Genomic DNA, 14,451 nt, shown 5'->3' on the forward strand with positions numbered 1-14,451 from the left:
AAGGCTGAATAATATCCCATCGTATGCATATATCATAGTTTCTTTATCCATCATGTCAATAGACATTAGTTACTTCCATCTCTTGGATATTGTGAATGCTGCTACAGTGAACATAGGTGTGCAAATAGCTGTTGAAGACCCTGTTTCAATTATCTGGGGACTGTACCTACACCTCCTTGTATCTGAGTTGCCTCGTTCCCTGCTTCACTCCCTGTTTTCCTCACTCCTGGTTCTCTGGGTTTGCCCAGTGGTGTGCTAGTCAATGTTCAACAATGGCTCTCCTAGGATAGTCCCAATGTAAAATTGTCTGACATTTCCATTTAGAATGAATAAAAAGAAAGTGAAACTACAAAGAATAACAAGTCAAGCCCTCATTTGTATCATTTACCTATTGCTAGGGCTTCCCTGGTGGCATCAGTGGTAAAGAACTCACCTGTCAATGTAGAAGACACAAGAGATACAGGTTCCATCCCTGGGTAGGGAAGATCCTCTGGAGAAGGAAATGGCAACCCACCCCAGTACTCTTGCCTGGAGAATCCCATGGACAGAGGAGCCTGGTGGGCTACAGTCCATAGGGTTGCAAAAAGTTGGACATGACTGAGGCGACTTCCCACACCTATTGTTCACTTGTTCAGTCAACAAGTCTGTGGTGTAAATACTCCCACCCTGGCTGCTTTCAAGCTGCTAACATACTGTTACTGCAAGTGGAGCTGGAAAGAGATGTCTGGGAAGAACTGTTATTTGTTATTTCTACCACATTCAAAACACAAATAACCTCAAGACCATAGATGGTAGGAAAATATAATCAAATAATCAAGAAGTAATGTTTGGGTATTTATTACCTTTGTTTTTCATGTAATTTCTTTCATTGGTTTAATTTGGTTCATTTGTTTAATTTATGGCATTTTACAAAATTTATGGCGTTTTACAAAAATACCCGAAAATTAAACAAGTAGCTCTTGTGAGACTGAGTCCCCATTGGCTCAGTGGTAAAGAATCTGCCTTGCAATGCAGGAGATGTGGCAGGAGCCACAGGTTCGATCCCTGGGTTGGGAAGATCCCCTGGAGAAGGAAATGGCAATCCACTCCAATATTCTTTCTTGCCTGGAAAATCCCATGGACAGAGGAACCTGGTGGGCTACAGTCCATGGGGTCTCAAAAGAGTCAAACATGACTGAGCAACTAAAAAACAACAGTTCTTGTGAGACTCCAACATACCACTGGTCTGCACTCTGAAACAAAGTATTAGGCCATAAACTTTACCCTTGAGCTCTGCTTTCTACAAAGAGTAGACTATGAAAGACACCAGCAAAACAACTATGAAGTGTTCTACTGTTTCTTATTAGTTTTGCCTTACCCATTTATCTTCTTCATAAAAAGGAAAAGAGAGACGGGATGGAAGAAAGGAGGTAGGAGAGGAGGGAGGGAGGCAGAAGGCAGCACTCAATAGGAGCCAAAGACCTGGAGGCCCCCTTAAGTATTTGATTTCTCGTAAAGCCCTGGAGCCTTTACGTTGTTCCACGGCAGAGAAGGCATGAAGAAAAAGCCCTAATGTTGATGAGGTTCAATTTCCTTCTCATCCTGCAGTATGGGCACCCAGAGTTACGTTTACTTTTATTTAAATTCACATGGTTGTGCCTTTGTTCAGAGTACAGCCCCCTCCAAGTCTACCCTCTTTCTATCACTTAACAACTGTGTAATAAACAAGAGGAGCACTGTCAGAAGAGCAGAAAGGAAGGATGTAAAAAATAGGATTCCCATGTCCCGTTCCATTTGGAAGTGTTGATCCTTGGAATACCCTCTTATGAACAGATCTTCTCCACTGCAGGTCTTACTGACTCCTTGCAACATGTACCTCATTCATGAACAGTTGAAGATTCTTCACTATCACTTTTTTATCATAAAATATCACAGATAAGGAACAATTTCATAAGTGCCAAATATTTCATAGGGGAAAGATAAAAGAAAATTCTATTCTTACAAATGTCCCAAGCCACAGACCGTATTTCCTCAATAAATAAGGAGATGTAAGGTGTTACAAGCATCCAGGTGCTACAAGCTTCAGGCCGCTTCCCAGGTGGCACTAGTGGTAAAGAGCCCGCCTGCCAAGCAAGAGACATAAGAGATGCGGGTTTGATCCCTGTGTGAGGAAGATCCCCTAGAGGAGGCCATGGCACCCCATTCCAGTATTCTCGCTTGGAGAATCCCGTGAACAGAGGAGCCTGACAGGCTGCAGTCCTTAAAGCCACCAAGAGTTGGATATGACTGAGCAACTCAGCATGCACAGCTGCTAAAGTACTGTCCTGAATCTTGACCAAGGGAAATCTCTGAAAATCCCTGCTCCTTATTCTGAGTGATTATAAATCGACCCAATCCCATCTAAGTGCCCCCTTCTAAGTCTTCCCCAAACATATCCTTTGTCCGCTTTTCTATTGGCGATAATTATCTTTTGCTTCTGAAGAAATTAAGATATTATAAAAACTAACTTGTTTTCTAACATATATGTTGTAAATGCTTTCTTAATTTGTCCTTTGGCTTGTAATTCATTCATAAACAGGCGTGTATTCATATCTATCAATATTTTGTAACCATTTTCTTAAGGGACCACTTGTTTTCCCATTATTTCCTTCAACCATGCCCCTCCCCATTTCTTAACTGCATCTTGGCAATGGTTGGAGTTCTCTCTCTGCTGGCTGTCATCATTCCTCTGGCTAACCATGGCCATAGAAGCCTTTAGAGCAGCAAGTGTTTAAATGCCAGTGTCAACATGAGGTTAGTGCAGGTTCTCCAGAGAGCCCTGAAGGATATCGCCACTTGGTACCCTGATGAGGGAGATCTGAACTCTTCCTTCCTGTTTCATCTCCCACCACCAAGGATATCTCCCACCACCAAGATACCCTGGTATCTTGCTACTGAAACACCTGTTATAATAATAGCAGTATCTTAGGTACAATACTTGCTAGATAATGCAAGACCAGATAATGTCCATGAGGTGGCCTTGACCAATGAAAAATTCACAAATCTTTCCTATGGGGATTTCAAAATATGTTCAGAAACTCTTTGGTACTCCTTAGATAACATGGAGCCTTATTCTTCTCCCCTTGTGTATGAAATTGATTTAGTGACTCACTTCTAACTAATAGAATAAATAAAGTGATGTGTCACTTCTAAAATCAGGTCACAAAAGAGACTGTGGCTTGGGCAATCTCTTGGGTTGCTTCTTAGGGAGGGAGGTAGCCACCATGCTGAGAGGACACTCAAGAGCCTATGGAGAGATTCGTGTGGCAAAGAAGTGAATTTTCCTACCACGATCCTGTGAGAAACTGAGGCCTCTTGCCACAACCATGTGAGTGAGCCATCTTGAAGGTCGATCGTCCAGCTCCAGTCAAGACTTCAGATAACTGCAACCTCTGCCAACATCCTGACTGTAACTACAGGAAAGATCCTACACCAAAATCGTCTGGTTTGGCTGCTTCTGAATTTCTGACTAAATTAAATTTGTTGATATTGTAATTAAGAGTTCTGCATCTACATCCACATGGAGCTGCTGCTCCTTCTGCAGATTCCCATGCAGTCCACATGCTCTGAGAGCTTCCTACCCCTGTCGGTCTCCAGATCCCACTGCTTGCCTGTGTTACCACTTGCTGATTGCCTGCTCCCACACCGGCACTTGAGAGGGTAGCAGCTCCAGACCAGCTTCGGACCGGACAAAGCAGCAAACTTTTCTACTGTCTTTTGGGCTAAATCGCATTCTCTTTAATGAGGTCCGAAGTCCTTCCAAGTTTAGCCTTTTTTGTGTACTCCTCTTTGATCTTAAGGTACCCTATAGTTTCCTTATAGCATAGCCAGTGATTCTTATATTAAACTTCTATTTAACCCACTGTATAGTTTATATCACCTGATTTGACCCAGAATGCTGCAACCAAAAAGAACTTCATTAACATCTCTTCCTTGGAGCTCAAGACAGCTAGAGACTCAGGTCATGCCTGAGAGTGAGGTCAGGAAGAAAACCCAGTCTTGCCTGCAGCAGTGGATCCTCAAGCCACCCTTCTGAGACTGTAATACTGTTCTTTTTTTTTTTTTTTACTTTTTTAAAAAATTATTATTTTTTTTTTTACTTTACAATATTGTATTGGATTTGCCATACATCAACATGCATTCAAAGATTCACTAGAAATTGATAATAAATGATTGTTAACATTGAGGCTTTCCCTTTAGTGCTGTGTACATATCTTAAGGTAGGTCTGCTATAAAATATACACTAAACTCTTCTTAAAAACATAATCACTGAGTAAAAAAAGACACATGTGCCCCGAAATTCATAGCAGCACTACTTACAATTATCAGGATATAGAAGGAACCCAAGTTGCTTCATTCAGCAGGTAAATGGTCAGTCTCTATCTTCTTCAAGATAGAGATGTGCTAATTATCAGTTCATCAAGAAAACACTGTGAACTGACAGGCATAGTCATCTTTTTAAAAGCATATCTTTCTCTGTTCACTGTACTAGACTCTATTTAGCAGTAAGGAGTGAAAGAAACATGCTGTCTTTCTTGGGTAAAAGCTCTTGAGCATCCCCAAAGAGGTCCTTCACAGTAACATTGATCGTTTCAGTGAGTACGTCACAGGCTAAGAAACCTGGGACCGCCAGCACATCAAGTGAACATTTTTCTCAGAAGCAAACTCATTAACCGAGCCAGGTGTCTGGTGTGCAGACATGTCTCCATCTATGCTGTTCCCCTTGTGTGGTTTGGCAGAGCCCTCATTTCTTATTTAGAACTTTATTATCATAGGTGATGCAGGCATGCTGAGCCATGTTGAAAATAGAAAGGGCTTCAGTGCTCGGTAAACATGACTGGAGTTGACAAAAGGTATAGTAGCAATGCCCAATATTAGTTCAATACTGTGTGCCCAGCATGGTACTTTATGGCATTAAAGTGAGGGCTTTATAGCATTAGCTCATCATGACCCTCACAATAACCTTATGGAGTGGTGATGATGCTCATTATCACCAAGGCTTAGAAATGTTAATGCACCCACAGTCCTAGAGTTAAGATTACAAAAATGAGATGCTGTGGCTGAGACTTCTAGATATCCACCAAAGTCTGTTCATCACTTGAGCATAACAATAGAGCTGCACACGGCCCTCTAGGCAGAAACAATTTCCTCTCTGTCCTTATACCTAGATGTGGCTAGTTGACTAAGAATGGATAAATGAGATTTGAACTGAAGTAATATATACACCTTCAGAGTCCTCTCCAGCTTAAAAGATGAGCCCTTTATCCTACTAACACTCTCTTTCCGTTCTGTGAACAGGAACTGGTCTTGGAGACCACCCAGCTTTGATCTAGAGTTGTTCTGTCAAACAAAGTAATCACTAGACATCTATGACTATTTAAACTTAAATTAACTAAATTAAAATTTTAGTTCCTCAGCCACATTTCAACTGCCAGCCACATGTGGCTGTGGACTGTCATATTGTACACCACACATGTAGCACATTTCCATCATCATGGAAAGTTCTACTGGACAATAATATACAGCTGGTAACCTCAAAGAAATAAGATGGCAGGATCTTGGATTCCAATGACCCCTTAGAATAGAGCTTCCATGCTAGTCTACACCAGTTGAATTGTTGGAGGAGAAATAAACTTCTGCTTGACTTAAGCTAGTATATTTGGGAGGATATTTGTTATAGCAAATTAGCTTTTCCCCTAATACAGAAAACTAAGGGTGTCACTGCCAGGCAATTCAGCACAACAACCAGTGAGTGACGGGTCTTTCTTACTTGCCCCATGGTCTCTAATGCCTGGGGCTTCCCTGATAGCTCAGTTGGTAAAGAATCCACCTGCAATGCAGGAGGCCCCTGTTCAGTTCTTGGGTCAGGAAGATCCGCTGGAAAGGGATAGGCTACCCACTCCAGTATTCTTGGGCTTCCCTTGTGGCTCAGCTGGTAAAGAATCCGCTCACAATGCAGGATACCTGGGTTTGATCCCTGGGTTGGGAAGATCCCCTGGAGAAGGGAACAGCTGCCCGCTCCAGTATCCTAGCCTGGAGAATTCCATGGACTGTATAGTTCATGGGGTCACAAAGAGTCAGACACAACTGAGATTTTCACTTTCACTTTTTCACTTTTCCACTGCTAGAGACTGGACATTTGTGTTTGGATTATTTTAGATCTGGTTCATGATGCCCCACATCCTTCACCTGTGCAAATCACCTTCTCCTCCTTCTAAAATATCTCTCTCTCTTCCTCCACCTGTTGGATGTTGTCACTATCTGATACACTGAAATACTGAATATTCATCAGATCAGATCAGTCGCTCAGTCGTGTCCGACTCTTTGTGACCCCATGAATCGCAGCACACCAGGCCTCCCTGTCCATCACCAACTCCCAGATTCACTCAGACTCACATCCATTGAGTCAGTGATATCATCCAGCCATCTCATCCTCTGTCATCCCCTTCTCCTCTTGCCCCCAATCCCTCCCAGTATCAGAGTCTTTTCCAATGAGTCAACTCTTCGCATGAGGTGGCCAAAGTACTGGAGTTTCAGCTTTAGCATCATTCCTTCCAAAGAACACCCAGGGCTGATCTCCTTTAGAATGGGCTGGTTGGATCTCCTTGCAGTCCAAGGGACTCTCAAGAATCTTCTCCAACACCACAGTTCAAAAGCATCAATTCTTCGGTGCTCAGCCTTCTTCACAGTCCAACTCTCACATCCATACATGACCACAGGAGAAACCATAGCCTTGACTAGACGAACCTTTGTTGGCAAAGTAATGTCTCTGCTTTTGAATATGCTATCTAGGTTGATCATAACTTTCCTTCCAAGGAGTAAGCATCTTTTAATTTCATGGCTGCAGTCACCATCTGCGGTGATTTTGGAGCCCAAAAAAATAAAGTCTGACACTGTTTCCACTGATTCCCCATCTATTTCCCATGAAGTGATGGGACCGGATGCCATGATCTTCGTTTTCTGAATGTTGAGCTTTAAGCCAACTTTTTCACTCTCCACTTTCACTTTCATCAAGAGGCTTTTTCGTTCCTCTTCACTTTCTGCCATAAGGGTGGTGTCATCTGCATATCTGAGGTTATTGATATTTCTCCCGGCAATCTTGATTCCAGCTTGTGTTTCTTCCAGTCCAGCGTTTCTCATGATGTACTCTGCGTATAAGTTAAATAAGCAGGGTGACAATATACAGCCTTGACGTACTCCTTTTCCTATTTGGAACCAGTCTGTTGTTCCATGTCTAGTTCTAACTGTTGCTTCCTGACCTGCATACAAATTTCTCAAGAGGCAGATCAGGTGGTCTGGTATTCCCATCTCTTTCAGAATTTTCCACAGTTTATTGTGATCCACACAGTCAAAGGCTTTGGCATAGTCAATAAAGCAGAAATAGAACTCTATAAATATGGGCATGATGCAGCCTGTGAATTGTTCCAAATATGACCAAAACTCCTCAGTTCTCTCCTGTATAATTTCCTATAGGAAATTTACTTCTAATGTGTGTGTATGTGTTCTGGTTGTATGTAATTTTGGAATACATCAGTAATCTACAATGTGGAATAACTCTTTCAAGGAGTATTGTTGTTGTTCAGTCACTCGGTCATGTCCGATTCTTTGTGACCCCATTGACTGCAGCATGCCAGGCCTCCTTGTCCTTCACCATCTCTGGGAGCTTGCTTAAACTCGTGTCCATCAAGTCAGTGATTCCATCCAAGCATCTTATCCTCTGTCATCCCCTCCTCTTCCTGCCTTCAATCTTTCCCAGAATCAGGGTCTTTTCCAATGATTACTCTTCACATCAGATGGCCAAAATATTGGAGCTTCAGTTTCAGTCCTTCCAATGAATATTCAGGGTTGATTTCCTTTAGAATTGACTGGTTTGATCTCCTTGCTGTCCAAGGGACTCTCAAGAGTCTTCTCCAGCACCACAATTCAAAGGCATCAGTTCTTCAACGCTCAGCCTTTTTTATTGTCCAACTCTCACAGTTTGTTGTGATCTATACAGTCAAAGTGGAGAAGGCAATGGCACCCCACTCCAGTGTTCTTGCCTGGAGAATCCCAGGGACGGGGGAGCCTGGTGGGCTGCCATCTATGGGGTCGAAGAAAGTTGGACACGACTGAAGCGACTTAGCAGCAGCAGCAGCATATAGTCAGGCTTTAGTGTAGTCAGTGAAGCAGAAGTAGATGTTGTTCTGGAATTCTCTAGTATTTCAAGGAGTGAAATACTCCCTATGCATAAGGCTACCACATCCTCGTTTCCCTATAATGATGCAACGGACAGACAACTCATATAGCTGGAAATGGCCCTATTCATTCATAAAGAGAAATCACTTTATGAATGGAAACAGACCAAATTCCCATGATTAGCGCCTTTTCTCCCTGGGGCAGAGCTACCTGGGAAGCCAAGTCAGCAAAAAATCAGTGCTTGGGGAATGTGAGCTCAGAACAAATGGAGACCATAATACAATTCCAGTGGTTGAAGGCACCCAAATAGGAAAGGCTATCATGTCTGGTCAATAGGACCACACACTCAGAGGCACTGGCTCAAGCCACCCTACCTGGTAGAGGATGGGCCCCACCAACATGTCCCTGGGACTCCTTCCTCATTCTCATGACTTAACAGTGCTCCCCACCAATTGATACATTCTTCTAGATATATTTGATCAGGTCTAGTTGAATCTGGGAGAAACTCAGCCTCTGAATTCAGCTTGACTTTGAGTTTCTGCTTTTTCAAAAGCAATCTTCCTATCCCATACTTCCAAATTCTTGAGAAAAGTACACCATAGCTCATATACTGAAGCATATTATTATAAGCAAAGGGCTTTCTTTGATTATGGGATTCTGATAAGAGCCTCACACTTGTTTCCTCTCAACTGTATGACATCTTAATAATAGGAACAATGCATTTCTGAGGTTCAGATAGCCTGCAGTGAAAGAGAAGTAAGAACTCTGAATAGTGTACTCAATTTATTGCTTGAAAAGAGTTCAGAAGGCTTCTGGGCAAGAATATAGAAAAAGTATGATTGTCACTTCTGAGAAAAATCAAGGGAAATTCCTAAAATTGTCACAGCTTTAAACCTGACTTGGCAGAAGAAAGTGTGTCCACCAAGAGATGGTATAAAGGGGGGTTGCCTTCACCAAAGGCTTGGGGAGCCAGTCTCCCTCTGCTGGTTATGGCCCAGGAATGTAGGAGCCTCTAAATTCATAGGCTACCTGCCAGATTTATGCCAGCATTTCAGGACCACTTACCATGACAATGGCTGCTTTATTAATGATGAATCAGTTCAATAGACATGATGATGGACCCATGCCCTGCCCTTAGGATTTATATTTTCCTGTAGACCAGAAGTCTGTGAATCAGTGCCAGGGAAAAAAATTACTTGGGGAATTTGTTTTTCAAAAAGAGAGGTTCTTGGAGCTCCAATATTGAGATTCTGATTCATTAGGTCCAGGGGGTGATATGATCCAGAAACCAATACTTTTAACAAAGGCCACAGATGAATTTGATACATAGTCAGGTTATGGAACTAACATTCAGATCAGTAATTTCCAAACTGAATTTCCATCAAGAAGTACAGAGCAGGGGCTGTTCACTCTTGTGACACACTTAAGGATACAGCCTTGGTTATGTTTAAGTCTTTTCACACCAGCACTAACTATACCCATAAGCTCCAAGTGAGAGAATGCACTACAGTGTACATGAAAAGGGCCTTACCTAGGAAGAACCTCAAATTGACTCTAATACATTTATTTTACAGTCAACTGTTATTAGAAACAAGTCATTTGTGAATGACCTATCAACACATCTATATCATAACTGAGAACAGCTGTTCCACAGTGGGTTTTGAAGACATAGTATCAGTCACCTCCTCTGGAGGCAATGAAAGTTTCCAGGGTAGAAATCCTCAAGGTCTGGGAGATGACTTCATCCTACCCACTTTCTCATGGAAATATGACTGGTGTGATTCTCTACCTAATATTAATGATGGTTATTTCTAGATGGTGGAAAAATTTTTAAAGCTTTCATCTCTGTTTTTTATCATGATACAAATAAATCCTATACCCCCTAGGTGGGTGACCCACAAACTGGAAAATAATTACATTGCAGTTTCTCCCTCAGGAGTGAGAGTTATGAGCCACACATTAGGCTCCCAGTCTGAGATTTGGCCTTGGGAAGAGGAGCCCCCAGAGCATTTGGCTTTGACGACCAGGAGGACTTTATCACAAGAATGCCACTGGACTGAGGGAAACATAAATGCCACTCTTGGAGGGCACACATAAGGTTCAGTGCCCACTGGGATCCAGGGGGAAAAGTTGTGACTTCACAGGGGCCTGGGCCAAACCTAGTTGCTGGTCTTGGAGGGTCACCTGGGAAGCAGGGGCAAGGGGCAGCTATGGCTCACTGTGGAGACAAGGACATTGGTGGCAGGGGCACTGGGGAGTGCTCATTGGCATAAGCTGTCCTGGAGGCCACCATTTTGACAAGGTCAAATGCACCAACATTTGCATTATAGGGGTCCGAGAAAGAGAATGAGCAAATATTTGAAGGGATAATAGCTGAAAATTTCCCTAGTTGGGGAGAGAAAACAGTCACTGAAGTTTAGGAAGTGCAGAGCCCCATATAGGATACACCCAAGAAAGAACACACCAAGATAAATATTAATCAAACTGACAAAAATTAAAGACAAAGAGAAAAATATTAAAAGCAACAAGGGAAAGCAATACATAACATCAAAGGGAGTCTCCATAAGGTTATCAGCTAATTTTTCAGCAGAAATTCTGCAGACCAGAAAGGAGTGGCAGGTATATTTAAAGTGATGAAAGGGAAAAACCTACAACCAAGAATGCTCTACCCAACATAGCTCTCCTCCAGATTTGATAGAGAAATCAAAAGCTTTACAGACTAGAAAAGCTAAGAGAATTCAGCACTACCAAGCCAGCTTTACAACAAATTCTACAGGAAATTTTCTAGATGGAAAAGAAAAGACCAAAACTAGAAACAGGGAAATTACAAATAGAAAAGCTCATCAGTAAAGGCAAAAATACAGTAAAGATAGAAAAATCATCTGCACACAAATATTATATCGAAACCAATCATGAGGAGAGTACACATGCAGGGTATTGGAAATGTATAGGAAATAAGAGACCAGCAACTTAAAAAGTCTTGTGTGTGTGTATGTATGTATATATATATATATATATATATATGTATGTATGTATATATGTAGACTGCTATATCAAAACCTCATGGAAACTGCAAATAAAAAATCCACAATAGATATACCCACAAAAAAGAAAAAGGAATCAAAACACAACACTAAAGAAGGTCATCAAACCACAAGAGAAGAGAACAAAAGAGGAAGGGAAGGAAAAAGACCTACAAAAACAAACTTAAAACAATTAACAAAATGGTAATAAGAACACACATATTGGTAATACATTGCTAATTACCTTAAATGTAAATGGATTAAATGCTCCACCCAAAAGACACAGATTGGCTGAATGGATACAAAAACAAGACCTGAATATATGCTGTCTACAAGAGAGCCACTTCAGATCTAGACTGTGATGGAATGGAAAAAGATATTCCATGCAAATGGAAATCAAAAGAAAGCTAGAGTAGCAATATCAGACAAAATAGCATATCATACAAAATAGATTTTAAAACAGTGTTACAATAGAGAAAGAAGGACATGCATAATGATTAAGGGTTCAATCCAAGAAGAAGATATAACGATTACAAATATATATATACCCAACATAGGAGCACCTTAATATAAAATGTAAATGCTAACAGCCATCAAGGGAGAAATCAACAGTAACACAATAATAATGGGGGCTTTAACAACCTACTTTCTTCAATGAACAGAGCATCCAAACAGAAAATTAATAGGGAAACAAAGCCCTTAAATGACACACTAGAATAGATGAAGCTATATTTATAGAGCATTCAATCCAAAAGCAGCAGAATACACTTTCTTCTCAAATGCACATAGAACGTTTTCCAGGATAGATCACATCTTGGGTCACAAATCAAGCCTCAGTAAATTTAAGAGAACTGAAATCCTATCAAGCATCTTTTCTGATCTTAACACTATCAGTTTAGAAATCAACAGGAAAAAAACTGTATGCGGTGTGTGCCAGATGTGCCAAGTCGATTCAGTTGCCTCTGACTCTTTAAAACCCCGTGGACTATAGCCTGCTAGGCTCCTCTGTTCATGGGATTCTCCATGTAAGAATACTGGAATGGGTTGCCATGCGCTCCTCCAGGGGATCCTCCCAACCAAGGGATCAAACCTGCATTTCTTATGTCTCCCGAATTGGCTAACAGGTCCTTGACCACTAGCACACCTGGGAAGCCAACAATATGCTACTAAACAACCAGTGGGTCACTGAAGAAATCAAAGAGCAAATAGAAAATACCTAGAGAAGAACAGAAAGAAAAACACAGCTATCCAAAACCCATGAGACACAGCAAAACCAATTCTAACAGGGAAGTTTATAGCAACCCAAGCACTAACAAGGTTGCATGCATGTAAGTCACTTCAGTCGTGTCCTACTCTGTGCAACCCCATGGACTGTACAGGCTCCTCTGTCCAAATACTGGAGTGGGTTGCCGTTTCCTTCTGGGGATCTTCCCGACCTAGGGATCAAACCCTGTCTCTTAGGACTCCTGCATTGGCAGGCAGGTTCTTTACCACTAGCGCCACCCGGGTAGCCCAACAAGGATGCAGAACAACGGAAATTCTCAAACACTGTTGGGATAAATGCACAGTGGTACTGGTACCATGGAAAACAGTTGAGCAGTTTCTTCCCAAGTGGTACTAGTGGTAAAGAATCTGCCTGCCAATGTAATAGACACAGGAAACACGGATTTGATCCCTGGGCTGGGAAAATTCCCTGGAGTAGGAAATAGCAACAAGCTCCAGTAGCCTTGCCTGAAAAATTCCATGGATGGTGGAGCCTGGTGGGCTACAAACCATGGAGCCACAAAGAGTCAGACGTGACTAAGTGACGGAGCACACACAGACACACATACACACACACTTTAGAAAATAGTTGAGCAGTTTCTTCAGAAAGTAAACATATGTTTACAGGAGGATCCTGCATTCCCACTCCTATGTATTTACCGGAGAGACGTGAAAAACCTGCATGCAAATATTTACAGCAACCTTTATTCATAATCACCAAAAACTGGCAAGTATCCTTCAACAGGGGAAGGGTAAACAAAACGCGGTACATATATCCCATACAATGGAATGCTACAGTTTAAAAAAAAAAAACTACTGATAAATGCAAAACAAACAAAAATCAAGTGTATTATGCTAAATTTATGAAAGTGTCACTCAGTCATGTCTGACTCTTTGCAACCCCAGGGACTATACAGTCCACAGAGTTCTCCAGGCCAGAATACTAGAGTGTAGCCTTTCCCTTCTCCAGGGGATCTTTCCAACCCCAGGCTTGAACCCAGGTCTCCCCCATTGCAGGCAGATTCTCTACCAGCTGAGCCACAAGGGAAGCCTAAATTAAGGAAACCAGACTCAAAATCTACCTACTGTATGATTCCATTTATGAAGGCAAACTGCAGGGGCAATAAATAGATCCGTGGTTGCCAGCAGCTGGAGCACTGTTTGGGTGGGAGAGGACCTTAAGAGACAGCATGAGGGAGTTTTTGTAGTGATGTAACTTTTCTAATCCTTGAGATGGTAATTACATGCCTTTATTAAAACTCATAAAACTATACACTAAGAGGGGTGAATTTTGCAGAAACAGAAAGGCAGTTCATAAAAGAAAAATATGTCATATGGAAGAAACTTTAGAATAGCCCACTCAACTGATAAGAGGGAAAACTCAGGAAGGGGAAGTGATTAACAGTTTTATCTAAGGTAGTAGGAATAGTGAGGTGAGGACCAAACTCTCCTGACCTGTCTAGGATCCTTTCCACTATAGCAATATTTTCCAATGTTGTTTTACTTTGATCCTTAGTAAGAAATACATCATTACCACAAATTTGGCAGCTTAAACCAATATTTACTTATTATCTCACAGTTCTGCAGTTTAGAAGTCCAGCACACTGTGACCAGATTATCTGTTCAGGGTCTCACCAGGCTGGACTGGGCTTTATCTGGAGGCTCTAAGGGACTATCCACGTCCAAGACCAGACAAGTTACTGGCAGAATTCAGTTCAACACAGTTGTGGGACTGAGGTCATGTCCCTGCTGTCAGCCAGAGATCGTTCTTGGCTTCTGAAGGCTGCCGCATTCCTTGGCTCATGACGCTCTCCACCTTCAAAGCCAGCAGCAACAGACCATGTACTTTTCATGCTTTCACTCTTTCTGACACCCTCTCCTGCCACATCTCTAACTTTTACCCTTACCTAGGACAAAGCTTTGTTTTTAAAAGTTTGTGATTGCATTTGGCTGGCCAGATAATTCAGGATAA

This window comes from Bison bison, unplaced genomic scaffold (assembly GCF_000754665.1).
Source record: "Bison bison bison isolate TAMUID 2011002044 unplaced genomic scaffold, Bison_UMD1.0 scf7180017864508, whole genome shotgun sequence".
Lineage (NCBI taxonomy): Eukaryota > Metazoa > Chordata > Mammalia > Artiodactyla > Bovidae > Bison > Bison bison.